General features: G+C 37.2%; 1 pseudogene; it reads right to left on the reverse strand.

Annotated features, from left to right (window-relative positions):
• Nucleotides 1–2,403: 2,403 nt before the first annotated feature.
• Nucleotides 2,404–2,522, reverse strand: LOC112469462 (annotated as a pseudogene).
• Between the last annotated feature and the right edge of the window lie 6,128 nt (nt 2,523–8,650).

Below are 8,650 nucleotides of genomic sequence, written 5' to 3' on the forward strand. Positions count from 1 at the left end.
GGTACTTCAACAAGATTTCTTTGTGGGTTTGTCTTCAGGGGATGAATGTGCCAATTAGCAAGTGTGACTATTATTTCTATCAATTAATGGATATTTTATTTTAATAAATCAATTGATATTATCTGATATTCTATTTTATTCATCTATCCCTTGTGAATTTGATTAGTGTGAGTCAGAATCTGAGTAACTTAACCAAACACCTGACAACATCACTATTCTACAAAGAATGGACCCCAGACTGGACAGAGGGAGTACAGTTCTGTGATGCTATAAGAGGAACACTCCTGTGGGAGCATCTAATGCTTATGGCAGTTTGTAAAAATGACAAAGATCTTATTGGACGCTGGCACTGACTTTATTGTGAAATCCTTTGTAAACCTGTGCAAGCCTCTCTCTGTTTACTCAATAGAGATGACAGTTTTAAAGTTTGTTTTATAAAATTTGCTTGTAGCACTTGTTCTTTGGGAGTAACAATTACAGAATCACTTTTGGCTAATTCATACCTAGCACACATAAATATGTAAATGCAACTTCCAAGGCAAGTTAAACCTATGCTTGTGCATATGCATGTGCTTATTCAATCATGTATTGCACTTAAATAGAGCTTTATGGTTTCCCAATGTGTGCAAGCTCACTTGTTCTTCAAAAAAGCCAGGAAGGTTGGTGTTAACCTGCCCAAGGTTGTCTACTCAGTAAAGGGAAGAGCGAGGCTTTAAATTCCAGCCTTTGCACAGACAGATCAGCTCTCATTTTATAGTTTCACATTAATGCTTAAATATGATGACCCTTTTCTTCAGGGTTCCCAACCTTTGACATGTTCTTGAACTTGTCCTAACATTCTGCAGGCATGGTCCCAAGCTTACCTATTCATGCAAAATGCACCTCATGTGGTCCACATGGAAAGAAAGCAATCTGGCTAACAGAGTGTGAGAGAAACTTGATTACGTCCCTCACTCTTGAAACTATCCTTTGGCTCTCATAATTAGAGAGAGGGAGCCATCTGAACCAAAGAGTTATCTAGATCAAATATCTGGAGGAGACTTTAAATAAGACTTAATAAAGCAACAAAGAGAGTTAATCAGGAATAAGCATGATCTATAGCTCACCATATAGTCAGTATAAGTACACAACACACTATGAGTAATACAGAGTGAGTTTCTTGTGCCAACTTTCAATGTGTCTTCACTAAAACTAATTTAGGAGGGGTGTCCTTGTTCTACTACAGTTTAGATATCTTTTATCCTTTAAAAATATTTTTCTTCTGTAGTCAAGATTCTATTGATCTACTTCTTTCTAGAAAAAATGCACTTCTTTTTCCTTTTCTCTCAAGCACAATACTCTGACATTGGACATGCGGGTTTTTCCCCACACCGACCAATTCTCTGACACCAGCTGGGTATCCTATAATTCAATTCAATTCTGACACGAACTGGAGTTAGGATGGACACCATAGATTAAGGGCTCAGTCTCATAAGATTGCCCTCCCACTTCTGACACCAATTGCAAATAGTAGGTCTCCAGGTTACCCACAACTTCTGTCTGGCTTGACTAGAAATTGGAGGTCCCCATGACCCCTTCATCAAGTTCAATAATTTTCTAGATTAACTCACAGAACTCAGAAAAACAGTTTACTTATATGGCTGATTTATTATAAGGATATTTCAAAGGATACAAATTAACAGCCAGATAAAGAGATACACAGGGAGAGATCTGGAAGTGTTGAAGATCTGAGCGCAGGAGCTTCTATCCTTGGAATTAGGGCACGTAGATGCATTCACCAACCTGGAAACATTCTGAATCTCATACTTTTGGGATTTTTATGGAGGCTTCATCACATAGGCATGATCTATGATTAACTTTCTGGAGGATGGGGGGGTGAAGATGAAATTCCAAGCTTGGTCTTTCTGGTGTCCAGCTACCATCCTGAAACTCTCTAGGACCCCACCCAGAGTCACCTCATTAGAACAAAAGACACTTCTATCACCCAGGAAACTCCAAGGGATTTAGGAACTCTGCGTCGAGAACCGGGTCAAAGACCAAACATTAAGACAAAAGATGTTCCTAGCACTCTTATCATTTAGGAAATTACAAGGGTTTAGGAACTCTGCTGGGAACGGGGACAAGGCCAATGTATTTTTTCTATTATTTCACAGTGTCCTATTGTCCCTCTTAAAAAATTGTTTCCTTATGTCACCAATCCTCCATCTCTGTTCAAAACTGTTCAAAAGTGTAGATTTTAAGATGGAGATTTACAAATTACTCTGCTGAAGAGTTTGCTGATGATCTGCCTTTCTTATTACCTGCCTGGGAACCAGCTAGTCTCTATTTCCTGCCCTGGGCTCTTGGTCACCTCTGAGCTCCATCTCAAAGTATAATAGGAAAGAGATTTTTTTTTTTTTTTAACACCTACAGCACCTGATATTCCTAGGTGGTTTCCCATCCAAGTACTAACCAGGCCCAACCCTGCTTAGCTTCCGAGATCAGACAAGATCAGGCATGTTCAGGGTGGCATGGCCGTAGACAGGAAGGAGATTTTTATAGTCTTCTCAATGTTGGGAGGTTTGTCTAGATAGGGCCCAAGCTATAAAAGGCTTTCTCTAGCATCCAGTTCTGAATGTCTTAGTCTTTCCTTTGCACTCTTTACTAGGGTCCTTCTTGCTGAAGGGTCTGTTTACTCCTGGCCCTGAACCTCATATATGACATCCAATTCTTCTTCTTTTATTCCCTGTCTGGACCAAAATTGGGTTAGAGAGTGGGAAATCCATGAATTTCATGTCATGAGCTCACAAGGAATCTCTCTAGGCAAGACTCAATTGGTGAATGTTGCATGTGATAATTTACATTTCTTTTTTGGGGCGGGGGAGGGGTTAGTTGAGACTTGCAGAAGGAAGTGAGTCTTGAGGAACTGACAGGGGAAGTGAGGCTTTGCTCTATGTGGGAGAAGTCCCGTCACATTCAAGTCAAATAGCCTGAGAAAATGCTGAGACATAGTGGCCAGAATCAGGAATTATAAATTTGAGAACTGTGTGAAGCACAAATCAAACAGATCATTCTAAATTATTTCACTTTTCTTTTTTATTATCTAATAATTCTAAATTATATCTAACCCTACAACTCTAAAAATATCACTAAAGTATGATTATTTGTGTTTTGCTTTATTTCTTCATTGGGTTTTTATAAACAAAGAAAATTCCCACATCAGACCACTTGATTAATTATTTGTAGCCAGAATTTTTTTTTAATTTAATTTTATTAATTTCAAGTATATAGTACATTGGTTAGATATTCATATAGTTTAAAAAATGATCCCCCTAATTGCTCCTTCTCTCTTCTGATTTTCTACCTAGCCAACATATTAATGCTAACTACATTCCCTACGCTGTGCTCCCCTGCCCTGTGACCATCTATCAACTACTAATTTGTACTTCTTTAAACCTTCACCCCATCCTCCCAGCCTCCCAACTCCCCTCCCCTCTGTCTGTCACCAAATCGTCCACTATATTTGTGAGTCTGTTTTTGATTAGTTTGTTCTTTTTGTTCTTTAGATTTGCATATAAGTGAAATCATATGATATTTATTTTTGGCTGAGTAATATTCCATTGTATATACTAACCATAACTTCTTTATCCAATCGTCTGTTGATGGACATTTAGGTTGCTTCCATATCTTGGCTATTGTAAATTGTGCTGCTATGAATATCGAGGTGCATAGATCTTTACGAATTATTGTTTTGGTTTTCTTTGGATAAATACCCAGAAGTGCAATTGCTGGGTCAAAAGGTATATCCATTTTTAATTTTTTGAGAAACTTTCAGACTGTTTTCCATAGCAGCTGTACCAATTTGCAATCCCACCAACAATGTTGACTAGATGGTAGGAATATAGAACTTTATGTGATATGTTGACTATTTAACATCATAACAATTAAAAGGGAGTCCAGTCCTAAGCTCTGTTCTCATTGAAACACGACAGCACACTGCAAGAAGATGGACTAGACAGGCGGAATCCCACCAACAATGTATGAGGGTTCTCTTTTCTCCGCATATTCGCCAACATTTGTTCTTTGATTTATTGATAATAACCATTCTGACAGGTGTGAGGTGATATCTCATTGTGGTTTTAATTTGCATTTCTCTGATGATTAGTGACCTTGAGCATCTTTTCATGTGTCTATAGGCCATCTGTATTTCCTCTTTGGAAAAGTATCTGTTCAGGTCTTCTGCCCATTTTTTAATTGGATTGTTTGTTTTTTTGTTATTGAGTTGTATGAGTTCTTGGCATATATTAAATATTAACATCTTATCAGATATATTATTAGCAAATATCTTCTCCCAATCAGTTGGTTGTCTTTTTGTTTTGTTGACTGTTTCCTTTGCTGTACAAAAAATTTTTAGTTTGATATAGTCCCATTTGTTTATCTTTTCTTTTGTTTTCCTTGCCTGGAGAGATATATCTGAAAAGAAATTACTGTTAGCAATATCAGAGAGTTTAGTGCCTATGTTTTCTTCAGGAAGTTTATGGTTTCAGGCCTTACATTTAAGTCTTTAATCTATTTTGAGTCTATCCATGTATACAGTGTAAGAAGGTGGTCCAGTTTCTTTTCTTTTTTCTTTTTTTTTGCTTGCATACATCTGTCCAATTTTGTGGCCAGAAAATTTCTAAGAAGGAAGAATCTTCTGTTTAGGATGATAAAAAAAAGTTCTGAAACGGATAGTGATGGTGACTGCATAACACTGTGAATATACTTAATGCCAATGAATTGTATGCTTAACCATGACGAAAGTACTAAGATTTGATATGTATATTTTACAACAATTTAAAAAATTTCTTAAAAAGGCGGAAGGCCAAGGCAAATTACAGATCGTCAAACTCTCTTTGAGCATCTATAAACCTTAGGAGATGGACATAACTTAGTATAACAGAAAGTCTGGAATTTGGAGCTGCACTGACCTGGATTCCCAGAGAGATTTTGTCCTTACTAGCTGTGTGACCTTGAGCGAGCTACTCAGCCTCCTTGGGTCTGAGTTTTTTATAGTTAAGAAAGAGATATTAACTACTATGTAGGATTTTTGCTGGGATTAAATAAAATAATGTAAATGTGGCATTTAGAATATAACAAATTAGTTACTCTTAATCTCTGGAGCTTTTAAAAACTATCCATGCTCAGACTCTACTCCAGCTGGACACCCACCACAGTTGGAAAGACCTGAAAAGTGGTAACTCATAGTTTAAAGCAGGCATTTCCACCAAGTATTAGTTCAAAGCTCCTTTCTTAATTTAGTGCTTCAGTGTTTTTGATACTTCTCACCATTATCTACATTTCATTTACCTTGATAAAATAAAAGCTTGCTGTCTCTTCACACCTGTTGACCTTAACACAACAGCCTTTTAATTTAGTGTTATGGTTGTTGGGTTTTCAGATTTAATTGTTATAAAATCCTCTCTTTGCCAGTTTGGTGATAATACCATGGAGGTGAGAAAAGAAGACAGAATTTATTAATCAATAGAAGCAGGATAAATTCCAAGGCCCTGCCTGGGTTTAACCACAGTGAACCTCACTCAGAATACCTTGGAGTCTCAGTACTTCTGAGTCACCTATTTCCTGTTGTTACCCATGAATGCAAAGGGTATGTCCGCTTCCACCATATCCTTCTTTGCGACTTAGAAAAACTTCCAGATTTTTAAAAAGCATCCATCCCTGAGAATAACAATTTATATTCTTTCCCATACAGAATGACCAAATTCTCAAAGAATTTGCACTCCTTGAGAGTTATTAATTCATTCCTTTAGAAATCTTGTAGGTTAGGAGAAATAGTAATAACCAGTTATCAGATGGCATCTAGAGAGAAGAGAGACTGCCTAGAATGAAAGAGTGACCTACTGATTTAACAAATATTTACTGAGTGTGGTTCTGAGGGCTTTGCCTTTCTTAACTCTTGTGATCCTCACAACAACATCAATCTCATTTTATAGATATGGAAATGCAGTCCAGACAGGTTAAGTCACTGCATTTGGTGGCACAAGGAGCAAGTGGCAGATCCTGGGGCCCATGCACTTGTTACTGTCCAGTGTTACTACCCGCTCAGGCTCTGTGCCCAGCTGAGAATACCAGGGAAACAGCTTTTATCTGCAGAAATGCACTGAATCACAGCTGTTATAAAAGAAAGAGACTGCCCCTCACCTCCTGCTCACATGTCCCAGAAAGAAAACCTCAATCAGTGTTTAATATACCTAAATAATGTGACTTCTGACTAAGTACCACTCTAAAGAATGATATTCCAGTCAAGGATATGCAAAACAGAAATTTTGACGTAAGGCGGTAAAATGATTTTATCCCAATGATCCTGTCCCCAAGACTGAAGGAACGTGGAGGAAAAGAGATTGTGACTATATATTTAATAGAGTTTCTAGAAAGCAGTATCTGGTTACCATTTCCTCTAGTTGTCCTGGTAAGTGAATTCCTGTACCAAGGAGAAAGAGGGAAGGTCATCAAATCCAAATTACTTCAAACTCGACTCCCAAAGCAAGCCTGGCAAATTACTCCATGCCAAAAGCTGAGAGAAGCTCTTGGGAGAGGAGCGCAGCTGGGCACTACCTGCAGGGGTTGCCAGAGTGAGCCAATAGAAATGCAGGATGTCCAGTGAAACTTGCATTTCAGAAAAACAATGAATAATGGTTTTTTTTTAAAGTATGTCCCCGTTGTTTATTAATCCAAGTTTAACTGCGAGTCCTATATTTTATCTGGCAATCCTACTCCCAACACAAAAAAAGCGTATGTCCTATTGTTTCCCCTAGATTCATTAGCCTTCCTGCCTCGCTATACCCCAAAGAACAGAACTTTCCCTAAAGAGAAAAATTGTACATGAAATAATGTAAGGAATTTAAACATATCTGATACAAATCAAATCAGAGTACCAGGGTGTCAAGTGGATTTTATTATTGCTGTTGTCCTTCCCAAGTGAAAGAAACAAAAGTGTAAAACTAGCGGCCTGAGAGTAAAGAAACGGGTTCTAGTCCAGAGCCTGGTCTAACCATCCCATTAGCCCCACCCCCACCCCTAGCTTTCCCCGCCTCCACCCCACTGAATCCTGGAAAACAGAGTTTCTTCCACTTGACAGTAGGTACCCACTTAGTGGTGGAAAAAGAGGTAGACATTGGAGAATTTGTGTATGTTTGTGCGACTTGCATGTTAGGAACAAACTATAGTTTGAGATTTTAAAGTGCACATTTATTTAATTAACATAAGTAGATATTTTAGCAATTAAATTCATAATGTTTTTGCCTGTTGTTTCAGTTAAAAATAAAAATTATACATACGAAGAGAGAGCCAAAGATAAATACATATAAACCCAGCTCTGCCATACACTAATTAGTTCCTAGAGTCTGATTTTTTTCTGAGCATCGGATTCTTCACATGTGCCGCTCAGAGCTGGTATAAAGAGCTCTAAGTTCTCCTCCTGTTCTAGAACTCTGACAGGACAATTCCTCAATGGGCTTTTGTAGGCTGCAGGAATTTCAAAACTCAGAAAAGGAAATTAATGTCACTACTTAGCTAGTTTTAGCTGGATGACAGAATCCCTCCAGCTTTACTACTGAATAATCACCATAAAATGAAAAGGACTAAACCTTAGCCCCTGCCCTCCTCTTGCAAAATTCATATTAAATAATACCCGCATTCATTCTCCTGCACTAGCAAAACTTGCCAAAGGAGCAATTGTCCAAAGGCAATTGCCTCCAGGACCTTGCTCACCAGCCTCCTTTTGAAAGAAAATGAACCCTTTTAAGTCATGACACAAAAATATTCACACTTTGAGTGGGAAAGAGAAAATAAACTATAATCACAAACTTTCCTTTCCTAACTGTCTAAGTAGGTTCAGAGAATTCTGAAATTATTTCTTTTGGGGCCATTTCCCAGATCCAAAAAGACTTCTACACAATCACTGTGCTTACTTGCTTACTATAAGTAATCACAGTGTTCCCAGACTGCCATTAAAAAAGCACTTAGATCTCCGACCTGTGATTGTCCTTTGGGCGAGTAGTAATTCTTCTCTTACCCACATTTTTATTTTGTACCTCGATTATTTAACTCTAAATATCAACGAGATCCATTAGTAGATGGCTAAACGTAGTAGAAATCCTGTAACTCCTTTTTGTTTTGTACTATAAGTAGGAGAAAACATAATGGCTATTTAAATATAAGCGTAGCCAAATAGTTGAATTGTATACACAAAGTTTTAGGGAATTCAAACTTAAAACTTCTGTCTCAAAATTCCAAACCTTGAAAAAGTGTATTTTAATAGCATTTTAAAAAGCTATTGAATTGCAAATGAAAGATTTCAAGTTAGAAAAATTGGATTGCCTTTAAAATGACATTAATAATAATAAAAATTATTATTATTATTATTATTATTATTATAAAAAAATTATTTGACCTTAAAGTATCCCTTTCCTTTAATAATCTGAAGCGCTCAATGATATGCTGCACTCTACTGGTCTCTTATGACAATAAAAGTTATGGATGGTGAACAAAATCAACCTTTGGATTATTCTAGCTTCATCAGTGCTCAAAATGAAGCAGAAGAACTCTCTCTATTTTCCTTTTCTTTTCTTCAATTTTTTTGAGTCTATTTTCCTTTTCAATTGATATAAAA

Source organism: Pteropus alecto, unplaced genomic scaffold (genome assembly GCF_000325575.1).
Source record: "Pteropus alecto unplaced genomic scaffold, ASM32557v1 scaffold146, whole genome shotgun sequence".
Classification (NCBI taxonomy): domain Eukaryota; kingdom Metazoa; phylum Chordata; class Mammalia; order Chiroptera; family Pteropodidae; genus Pteropus; species Pteropus alecto.